The 11094-nt window shown below is 36.8% G+C and overlaps 1 pseudogene; it reads right to left on the bottom strand.

Moving 5' to 3' along the window:
• Positions 1 to 3176: 3176 nt before the first annotated feature.
• LOC132424036 (high mobility group protein B1 pseudogene) lies at positions 3177 to 10420 on the bottom strand (annotated as a pseudogene).
• Positions 10421 to 11094: the final 674 nt, after the last annotated feature.

Raw genomic sequence — 11094 nt, 5'->3', positions numbered from 1 at the left:
GATGCAGGGAACACGGGTTCGTGCCCTGGTCCGGGAAGATCCCACATGCCGCGGAGCGGCTGGGCCCGTGAGTCATGGCCGCTGAGCCTGCGCGTCCGGAGCCTGTGCTCCGCGGCGGGAGAGGCCACAGCAGTGAGAGGCCCGCATACCGCAAAAAAATAAAGTAGCCGAAATGCAGGATGTTTGGGGAGAGGTAAAATTACAAAGTAGGCAGGAGCCTGACCCTGGTGGTCTTCATAGGCCATGGCCAAGGAGTTTGTGGTGCATCCTAAGTGGACTTTAAATAGAGTGATGAAAAAAAGCTAACATTTTTATTTATGGAATATCCACATTATCTACAATTAGAAAAAATATTGTTTATTCTCAAGTTTATGAATTTGTGAATTACCGTGATGATCTATTTATTGGTATCTAAAATTAACTCCCTACTTTGGCTCATGTACGTGATCAAGATTATACCTACATCAAGTAGCAAATCTCCTGTCCTGATCTTAAAGTCACTTCATGAAAGTACCAGTCCCTGTTAGGGAACCTCTTCCACATACCCAGTATTTTAACTCCAAAGCATTTGAGTATGATTCATTTCTTAGAGTAGTGCTTGATTTTCATGTAATCATTACAAACACACAGACATAGGAATGTCCTTGAGATTTCTCCATTGTGTAACCCAGTGCTGAAAGCTTTCAAAATAAATAGAGCTGGCATGCAATTTCTTTCCCTTTCTTATGCCATCTCAGTATGGCTAACAGTCTTAACAAGTTAATTTTTGATATTCAAAGAGCCGAAAGCTCTATGGTCTTAACTTTTGTTAAGTGAGTTCAATTTGTCCCACCTTATGATGATAAATACCTGTGGAAAAAAGCAAGCGTAAACTAATGACCATGATCCAGAATGTATTAGCAAGCTGGAAACATTTCGTTCATTGTAGCTATATGCTTTAAACAACAACAAAAACAAACAAACAAACAAACCCCCAACAAACCCTCAGTTAATACATGCTCTCTTTTTTGTAACTGTAACATTTATGCAGGCTTTATAGGCTAGAATATGTTTATGGTATATTTAAATTTAATATAAGCTACAGTAATGGGGCATTTTATTTGGGGATGCAACCACAGTCTTAATTATATGACTAAGACTCTAATATGTAATCTATATTTCACTGAAGATGAATAAGACCAATAAGATAGGTAGTGCCTTCTAAGTGAAAAAGCTAATGATTGTCCTTGGGTTCTGATGTCTCTGGGACACTATATGAGGTTCTGTAGAAGGGTAGATAAAAAGCAAAACTTGAAAAAAGGTCGTTAGATTAAATGAGTAGAAAGGAAGCACTTGACAGTGAAGTTTTAGTTGAGTATAGGCAGGAGTCAGATAATAATGCTGTAGGATGATGAAGAAAGGATTAATATAATTTATTCTTATCTCTGTATACTTTTTACTGTACCTTTATCCTGTTCATGTTAAACCTTGGTTTCTTCTGGTCACAGCTGAAATACAAAATGATTAATTCTTAGCATTTGAAATTCTAAGGTCTTGGAACCTGGTTTACCATAATAGATGTGGAAAAATACTTGGCTAGTCAATTCACTCACTCCCCAACCCTCCTCACTACCCTCTCCTCCCCCGCCCCCCACCCCGACCCCTGCCACCTAGCCATGGGGAAAGAAGATAAAGACTCTAGATTGAAGGGGAATTTTCTGAGGTGAGCTGATTTTTTTTTTCTCCCTTAGGGACATTTGCTGGATCCTGGGAATTTTTCCCTTTGGGGAATTTAACTGATTAATGGCATGGTTGCAGATTGGGCTTAATTTAGGCATTAACTCACTCTAAGCAAAAAAATTAATAAACTAGCAAAGTGTTGTTGTTCTTGTTGTTTTAGCAGTTGTAGGAGGTTAGAGAGACAAATTTGAAACTTTAGGAACTTCTTCAAATCCTTGGCTAATTTACCCCATATGACATTGTCTCAGTTCTAGAGATCTGCAGCAGCATTGGAGATAGTGAAGGAAGTCCAAAAGCTTCAAAAAGGCAAAATGAAATCTAAGCCATACCAGTGAGAGTGGGCCTGCCTTAGTCACTTCATTAAGTCTCTCAATCAAGACATTTGCTAGATCATTAAAAGGCCTAAAGTGGAGGCTGAAGAGCTGGGCTGGAAACTTATGAATGACAGAGCTGGAAATCCTAAAGTATTTCATGATCAAGGATAAAGAGAACAATTTGACTATCAGTAAGCTGCAGATGGCCGTTCCCAAGGAAGTGGGCTGAAACAGATGTAAACTGATTCTTATTCTGCAATCCAGCTCTGACCGAAGTTAATTACTGATTAGATAGAATGATCATCATCTTACCTGAGATGCATAACACAGGAAAGGGGGGGACCCTTTCTGGTTAAAGATAATATCATTCAGATTCTCTTCATTTCTTTTATACTCAATGTCTGACACAATAAAATATTACTATACATGCAAAAAGACATGAAAATATGATTGATGGTCAAGAAAAAAAAAGATGGAATCTAGTGGGAGACCAATAGATGATCCAGCTATCAGAGTTACCAACCAAGATCTCTGAAATAACTATGATTGATGTATTAAATAAATTAGAGAAGAATATGGGAAGAATATATGAAAGTATGGAGAATTTCTTCAGCAAATTATACTCTGTAAAAAAACCATAAACAATCTAAAATAGAAAAATATAGTATCTAAAGTTAAGAACTCAGTGGGTGTTCTTTTTTTTAATAAAAAAAATTGTATTTACTTAGAAGCATTCAGAATGCAACTTTTCTTTTTTTTGCCGTTACAGAGTGGTATTCAGTTAACAGAACAATTATTTCGTATAAGCTGCATCAGAGACAACTGAAGATGAAAAAATTACCATTCCCATATATAACTAATTTGTGCTGTGCACCAACAAGAACCCGCTTTAAATTTCCATGCCAATTTACAACCCCCATACTGTACCAGGCAAAGTTAGTGGCTATTGAAAATACCACCAGGACAGGGCTATCTAGAGACACATTCAGTAGTATGTTAACTATGCAAAAAAAGACACTGTACAGTTTAAAAACAAATCTTACACAGCCTTACATTTCAATTTTTTTCTTTAAAAGGAGTGAGTTGTGTACAGGGGGGTTAAATGCTTTACAGACAAGAAAAAAAGACTGTGCTAGAACCAACTTATTCATCATCATCATCGTCTTCATCTACCTCCTCCTCCTCCTCATCTTCCTCCTCTTCCTTCTTTTTCTTGCTTCTTTCAGCCTTGACGACTCCCTTTTTTGCTGCATCAAGCTTCCCTTTAGCTCGATATGCAACAATATCCTTCTTGTGCTTTTCCTTCAGTTTAGCAGCCTTCTTCTCATAAGGCTGCTTGTCATCTGCAGCAGTGTTATTCCACATCTCTCCCAGTTTCTTTGCAACATCACCAATGGATAGGCCAGGATGTTCTCCTTTGATTCTTGGATGATACTCAGAACAAAACAAGAAAAAGGCCGAAGGAGGCCTCTTGGGTGCATTGGGATCCTTGAACTTCTTTTTTGTTTCCCCTTTAGGAGGGATATAAGTTTTCATGTCTCTTTCATAACAGGCGTTGTCCGCCTTTGCCATGTCTTCAAACTTTCCTTTCTCTTTAGCAGACATGGTCTTCCACCTCTCTGAGCACTTCTTAGAAAACTCTGAGAAGTTGACAGAAGCATCTGGGTGCTTCTTCTTGTGCTCCTCCCAGCAAGTTTGCACAAAGAATGCATATGATGACATTTTGCCTCTCGGCTTCTTAGGATCTCCTTTGCCCATGCTTAATTATTTTTCCTCCACGAGGCACAGAGTCGCCCAGTGCCCGTCCGGCTCTCACTTGCCCTGGCGCTGCCTCTATGGAGCTCAATGTACTGCAATCAGTGGGTGTTCTTAAGAGTAAATTAGTGAGAGAAGTATACAGAACATGTAGATTGAAAGACAAGTCACTAAAAGTATACAAAATTAAGCATGTAGAAAACATTAAAAAGGTGAATGAAGATATGTAGGATTATCTAAGGTCTAATGTACATATAATAGGAGTCACAAGAGGAAAAAGAGAAAATATGGGAAATCAGTATTTAAATTTTCTAAAACTGATGAAAGATGTCAACTGAAAGATTTAGAAAAGTCTGGGAATCGCAAGTTGAAGATAAACAAAACTACACCTAAGTATATTATAAAATCTGAAAATCAAGTACAAAGAGAAAAAACCTAAAATCAGTGCCTTAAAAAAATTACTGAGAATGACATCTAATTTCTCAACAGAAATTATGGAAGCTAGAAGACAATAAAATGACATCTTTAAAATATTGAAAGAAGATAACTGCCAACTTATCATTTTATACCAAAAAATTATCCTTCAAAAGTGAAGATGATAGTTTTAGTCAAATAAAAAGTGAGGGAATTTGTCACCAGCAAGTCTACTTTTGTAAAACTAAATTGACTTTTTTCAGGTAGAAAAATAATTCCAGATTCAGCATGGAAATATAGGAGGAAATTATGAACTCCAGAGGTGTAAAATATGTGGGCAAATAAAAGTGACTACTGACATATATAAAACAAGAATTGTAATGTCATATATATGTCATATATATATAAATAGGCATGTATATAATATATATCTCAACTGAGTTACAATGGAAATATGTCAAAAATTGTATTGCTGCAGTTAAAGGCATACTTAGAGAGAAATTGCAGCAATAAAATTTTTGATATATTTCCAGTATAATTCAGTTCAGAATGGTTTCTAATTTCTAGCCTAATTCCACTGTGGTCAGAATATATTCTCTATATAGTTGACCCTTGAACAACATGGGTTTGAACTGTGTGAGTCCACTTATATGTGGATTGTTTTCAATAAACACATATTGCAGTACTACATGATCTGTGGTTGGTTGAATCTGTAGATGCAGAACTCCAGATATAGAAAAATTACTCTAAAGTTATACATGGATGTTTGACTGTATGGGTTGGCACCCCTAGCTTGCACATTGTTTGAGGGTCAACTGCATATTGGAAAAGAAGACTAAAAATCAATTTATTTAAACTTACAACTCAAGAAGCAAGAGAACAAAAAGCAAATAAAAACTAAGAATTACATAAGGACGGAAATAATAAAGAGCAGAAATAAAATGAAAAATCAACAAAGTTAAGGGTTGGTATTTTGATAAAATTCATAAAATTGATAAACATCACAAGATTAATAAAGAAAAAAGAAGACACAAATTTTCAGAAATGAAAATGTACAGATCATAATAATCAAATGAGATGATATTATGAACACTTTCTCCAATAAATTTGATAATTTGGGTGATATGAGTTAATAATTCAAAAACCCAATAACATTAAGTTTTTCATAAGATGAAATAGAAAATTTTAAAAATCAGATATGTATTTTAAAACTTTGATTCTTAATTAGAGCATTCTCATAATCAAATTCCTAGGCAAAGATAGATTCACTGGTGAATTCTTCCAAACATTTGAGAAAGACATAACAACACTGTATAAATTCTTCCAGAGAACAGAAAAAGAGAGAACAGTTTCTTTTCTAATGCTTTTTAAGAGGAACATTTAAGAGTTCTTTAATTGAGAAAGACATAATAATAAAGAAAAATTATAAATCAAAAATTTTCATTAACACTGATGCAAAATTAAGAAAATGTTAACAAAGTCAACCCAGCAATACATAAAAAGGATGTTATATTTGCCACCAAGAAGAGTTTATTTCAGATATTCAAGGGTGGTTTAATATCACATCAACAGACTACAGAAAAACAAGAATTTACAAGAAGATTTAGCAATGCCCCTAAATACAAGGTTAGTATGCATAATTTTATAAATATTTCTATGTACCAGAAGAAAATGGAAAATTAAAACATTACCATTTATAACAACATAAAAAACCATATAACTAGCAACTAATGTAATAAATTGTGCACACTTCTACAATCAAACTACAAAACATTACTGAGAGAAATTACAGAGAATCTAAACAAATGGAGAAGCTATTCCATGTTCACAGATGGAAAACTCAATATTGTTAAGATATTAATTCTGCTCAAATGATTCTACAGATTGTGTAATCCTAATTAAAAACAACATGGTTTTTGTTCAGTGAAAATTGGAAATACAAGGGCCAAGGATACACAAAGCATTCTTGGAGAAGAACTTAGTTGAAGGACTTACCTTGCCAGATATTAAAATTTGTTATGAAATTATAGTAACTAAGATAGTTTGGCTTTGGTAAATGGACAGATAATTGATGACTGGAATAGAATAGAGGGTCCAGAATTATACTCACTCTACTCCTGTATAATAACTTATGATTTAAAAAAAGTATGAAAAAAGTGCAGCAAAGAAAAATAGTCTCTTCAGTAAATGATGCTGTGGGTCAGTTGGATATCCATATGAAAAAATAATCAAATTCAGATGGATTATACATCTAAATGTAAAAGGAAAATAATAATGCTTTTCGAGGAAAAGTCAGGCGATGATCTTGAAGCAGGCAAAGACTTTTAAACAGGACACATAAAGAACTATTTCTAAAACATTTTATCCTTATTTTTAATGGTAATTCAGTTTATATCAAAATTAAGAGCCTCTGTAAGAGCCTCAAAGTACTCGTATCCAGAATAAAAAAGAACTCTTACAAATCAATCAGAAAAAGGAAGGTAAACCAATAGAAAGATAAACAAAGCTTAAGAAGAATCTTTAAAATAGAAGATATTCAAATAGACAATAAACTTAGAAAAAGTATCAACCTCATTAGTCGTCAGGGAGCTGCAAACTAGAAGCCACCGTATGACTGTACTACACATCTATTAGAATGTTTAAGGTAGAAGGATGGAGAATACTGAGTGCTGGTGAGGATGTGAAGGAGCAGGCATCGCTGCTGTGAGGCATTGCTGGTGGGGGTCCAAATTTGCACTGATACACGTGCGTTGGAAAACAGCTTGACGATACATTATACCCCACCTACATATATAACCAACAGAAACGTGTACATAGCTTCATCAAAAGCCATGAACTAGATGATCTTAGTAACCCAAAGTAGTAGTTCATAGTAGTAAAGAACTGAAAACTCTTTGAGTGCCTGCAAGAGTACAATGGACTAATAAATTGTGGTATCATCACAAAACAGAATACAGCATAGTACCATGCTACTGACAAGTCTTCACCTGTGAACTCCCTTCGTAAATATGTGTAGTTGCTTCCAGAGTGTGTCTAATACTGTCAGAACATGCATTTCAGGAAGAAATGGGAGGTCCAGTCTGTGTAACTCCATGGAAGGTTTGGTACACCTCTCTGGTGAGGGGTTTGGCCTGTGAGAGGTGGTGTTCCTGTCATTTGCCAATTCAGCCTTTGTTATTCCCATGTGGTTCACCAGTATCTGAGCAGAGTTTGGCTTCATGTCAGCTGGGGACATAGGTGGTGCATCCCTTTAGTCACAAAGGCCCAAAAGTGATCAGTCAGTCCCTCCAGCCACTTGAATGGTGTTTACTCAATGATTTTATTCAATGAGATAGAATTAAAGTATGTTTAGATCCTGAAACTTTTTTTTTTGGATGGGGAGATAGGGCTGAAAAACATACTCCATCAGATGTTTGAAGAAAGCAATCTGGTGTGAGGATTCTTGCATTAAAAATCTGTCTCTGAGGCTGAAACTGCTATTTTGGTATGCTTTACTGTGGCATCTAACAGGCAGCGAGGGAAAAAAAAAAAGAAAAAGAAAAAAATAAGGGAGGGTTGCTTGTCTTCTGTGACAATGATTTAGACCCCAAACCTTGATCGTTAACTTCATCTGTAGTCAAACGAAATTTTGTAGTGTCTTTTTAAGGGCCAGGCAATTTTACCACCAAATAAAATATTTGTCTTTTATCCACATTACCATACTACTGACAAGTCCTTGCCTCAGAACTCATCATTTAGCAATGTGTAGTTGTTTCCAGAGTGTGTCTAATACTGTTGGAACAGGCGTTTCAGAAAGAAACGAGAGGCCCAGTCTGGGTGACTCTGAGGGGGGTTCAATACACCTCTCTGGTGCGGGTTTGGCCTGTGAGAGGTGATGTTCCTGTCATTTGTCAATTCAGCCTTCGTTATTCCCACGTGATTCACTGGTATCTGAACAGAGTTTGGCCTCATGTCACCTGGGGACATGGGTGGTGCATCCCTTTAGTCACAGAACGCCCAAAACTCATCAGTCCCTCCAGTTACTTTAATGATGTTTGACACTAAAAAATACTCCGTTTTTAAGAACATTGATCACACTGACTCTTTTTAAGCATAGTTTTCACAGCCCCTGGCCTAGAATGGAAATGTCACTACCGGGCATCAGCAATCACAGACTTGGCTATTTTAACAAAGTTGGGAGAAAACAGTGCTGGTGGCCAAGTGAGTTGTCCGAGTTATTAAGAGTTGTAGCAAGTCGTGATACAGTCAGGGTTAGGTTCCTGTTACTTACCACTGTTTCTGGCACCACGGCTTGTTGTGGCTGCCCAGGGGGCCTCTGGGACTCGGGAATCTGAGACTATAATGGGAGAGGGGAAGTCCAGGTCCTCCCAGAAAGGAGATGTCTCAGAGTAACCTCATGCGGCCTGCACGTGCCTGGCCCCTGTGCCAGTTTGCACTCAGCTGGAGTACCAGTTAATCCTTCCCAGGTCTGTATGGAGTTCTTGGCTTCCAACAGGGAATGCGCAATCAGGACATTGGGGCTATTTATCATGGTTTCAGGGCAGGCTCAGCTGTCTTCACTTCACATTTATTATATAACTCCTACAGAAGAAAGCAGAAGAAAGTGTCTCCAAATGGAGATGCGGTGGGCAGGGAACACAGAGGAGGAGAATCAGTACTATTTCCAGGTAGAATATTATTGGCTGAGAATCATAGGAGGTCAAAGAATTTTAGAGATGGAAAGATCACAAATATAAAGTCACCTAAATCTTTTAGCTTATATTTGTAGAAACAAAGGCTCAAATAAGGTAGGTGACTTATCTAAGTTCATAGCGATAGTTAGCTATGTCAGGATTAAGGTTTTTTTCAAAGGTTGAGTTTTCTGTTTTTCTCTCACTCTCTACCTACCTGTAATTACAACAAAACACCTACCTCTGGATTTCAGCTAAGAAAATTATATTATTCTCAAAATCCCTATAATATAGGGATTACTAAAATTATGTAATATTAAGTAACTTTTTTTTTTCATGCTTATTTGTTAGGTCCAGGGATTGTTTCCTTTTGGCTATAGCAAATCCATCATTATTGAGTTTCTGCACCTTAAAAATTAAGGAATTTTCTTCTCTTTCCCTCTGTTTGCCTGGCAGCATCCTCAATCAAAAACAAACACGCTGTTAATCGGTGAGAAAAAAGGAGAGAGAAAAATCTTCAAAAATTGTGTTTAGCCCCATCTGGCCTTAGAAAAACATGGGAATTGGTGATCAAGTAAATTCAGCAGGATGGCTGCCTTTCAAGGGAAACAATATCTGGATGTTTCTATGTCTAGACCACAGAGGAAAAATGCTTCCTTGGTAATTAACCCATTGAAAGCAGAACAGGCCCACGTGGCTCTGAGAAACAAATATAGAGAAGAGTTAGAAAGATGCAGTCACTGAAGATTCAGCCTACACTTGGCATTGTTGGTGATAGGCTTATAAAAGCTTGCTCACCAGTTTGTATTTGAGAGTTTTCAATGCAGAATCTAGGTAGTGTGAAGAATGAATAGGGGATGGTAAGAAGTTATTTCTTTTCTTAACCAGCCAATGGTATTTTTCATTTTACTGTCCCCATTTCACTCCCTGTTTGCATGCCACTGCTAAGAGTCTTGTAGAAACCTCCTTCCTCCTGGAGTAAGAAGCAGGGACCCTGTAGTTCAAGCCTTAAGGACATTTTCACTGAGAATTAAAAGATGAGAAGGTTACTGAGACAAGTGGTTTGTCTGGGTGCTGGAGAGGAAATTTATGTGAATCCTGGTAGAATTATGGATCACAGTTCAATTAGATAATCTCAGTCTTTGAGTTCTGCATCATTTGTAAAAGCTGGATGTGAGTTGATGTATCAATACATCATTACCCACATAGATAATTTATATTAAAAAATATTTTGGAGGCAAAGGCCAGATTGCAATCAAATATTTTGAACTTCTTATGTACACATTACACATTAACATTCATAGAAAAGGAAAGGGTTCCTTTTACTTCAAGTTTCCTAAGTATAATTTGCATATCCCTTCCATAAGCATTTATTAAATGCTGATGCATACTCACAGAGATGTTTAAAATCATGGGGATCCAAAGAGATAAACACACAGTGTTTACTCCTGAAATGTAGTCTGTATTTAGAAACAAAATACATACAAAAACCAAATGTACACCTTATCATTAATATATAAATAACATAACAGTGCTGAGAAATACACAGTAGAAGCATGGCTAGAATGTGTTGAAGATAGCTGGAAAAGGATTTTTATAAACTTCAGTTAATTGACAAAAGAATGGTATAAGGAATGTTGAAAGAAAAAAAGATCACTCAAACTAATCTCCTAGTTTCATTCCCTTGCAAGCCTTTTCTATATTCAGGCATAATTTTAGAAATCTCCAGTGGAGCACGAGTCCATCCCTGATGTAGCTTTGCCTTCCTTTCCAGTCTCTTCCACACCTTGTGCCTTCTTTCCTGCCTCCCTCTTGTGAAAGCCCCCCCCCCCCGCCCCTTTCTCTACCATGTAGCTCTTCATTGTGGGACCTTCAGCTTTTGCCTAGGATCCTCTTTTTCAGCACCATATTCCATCTCCCCTTCCTTCACCTCTTTGAAGCTTTGGCACTGCATCTTCCAAGAATTCTTCCTGAAACTTTTACTCCTCCTCCTCCTCTCCTGTTTCTTTGTCTTTTCCTAATCTGACTTCCTCCCTCCTCCCACAGTTTGTATTAAATGAACCTCTTTGGTAAACCTATAAAAATCCTTGACAATTTTAATCTGTGTATTGGCCATATTAGATTTTAATGATCGATTTCTGTGTCTGTCCTTCCAGCTATGATGTGAGCACTTTGAAAAGAGGAATCATCTCTTATTAATGTTATATTCTTTAGTGTCTGTG

The sequence above is a fragment of the Delphinus delphis genome, chromosome 4 (assembly GCF_949987515.2).
Source record: "Delphinus delphis chromosome 4, mDelDel1.2, whole genome shotgun sequence".
In the NCBI taxonomy this organism is placed as follows: domain Eukaryota; kingdom Metazoa; phylum Chordata; class Mammalia; order Artiodactyla; family Delphinidae; genus Delphinus; species Delphinus delphis.
The sequence above is the reverse complement of the archived record's forward strand: the minus strand, read 5'-3'. Positions and strand labels throughout refer to the sequence as shown.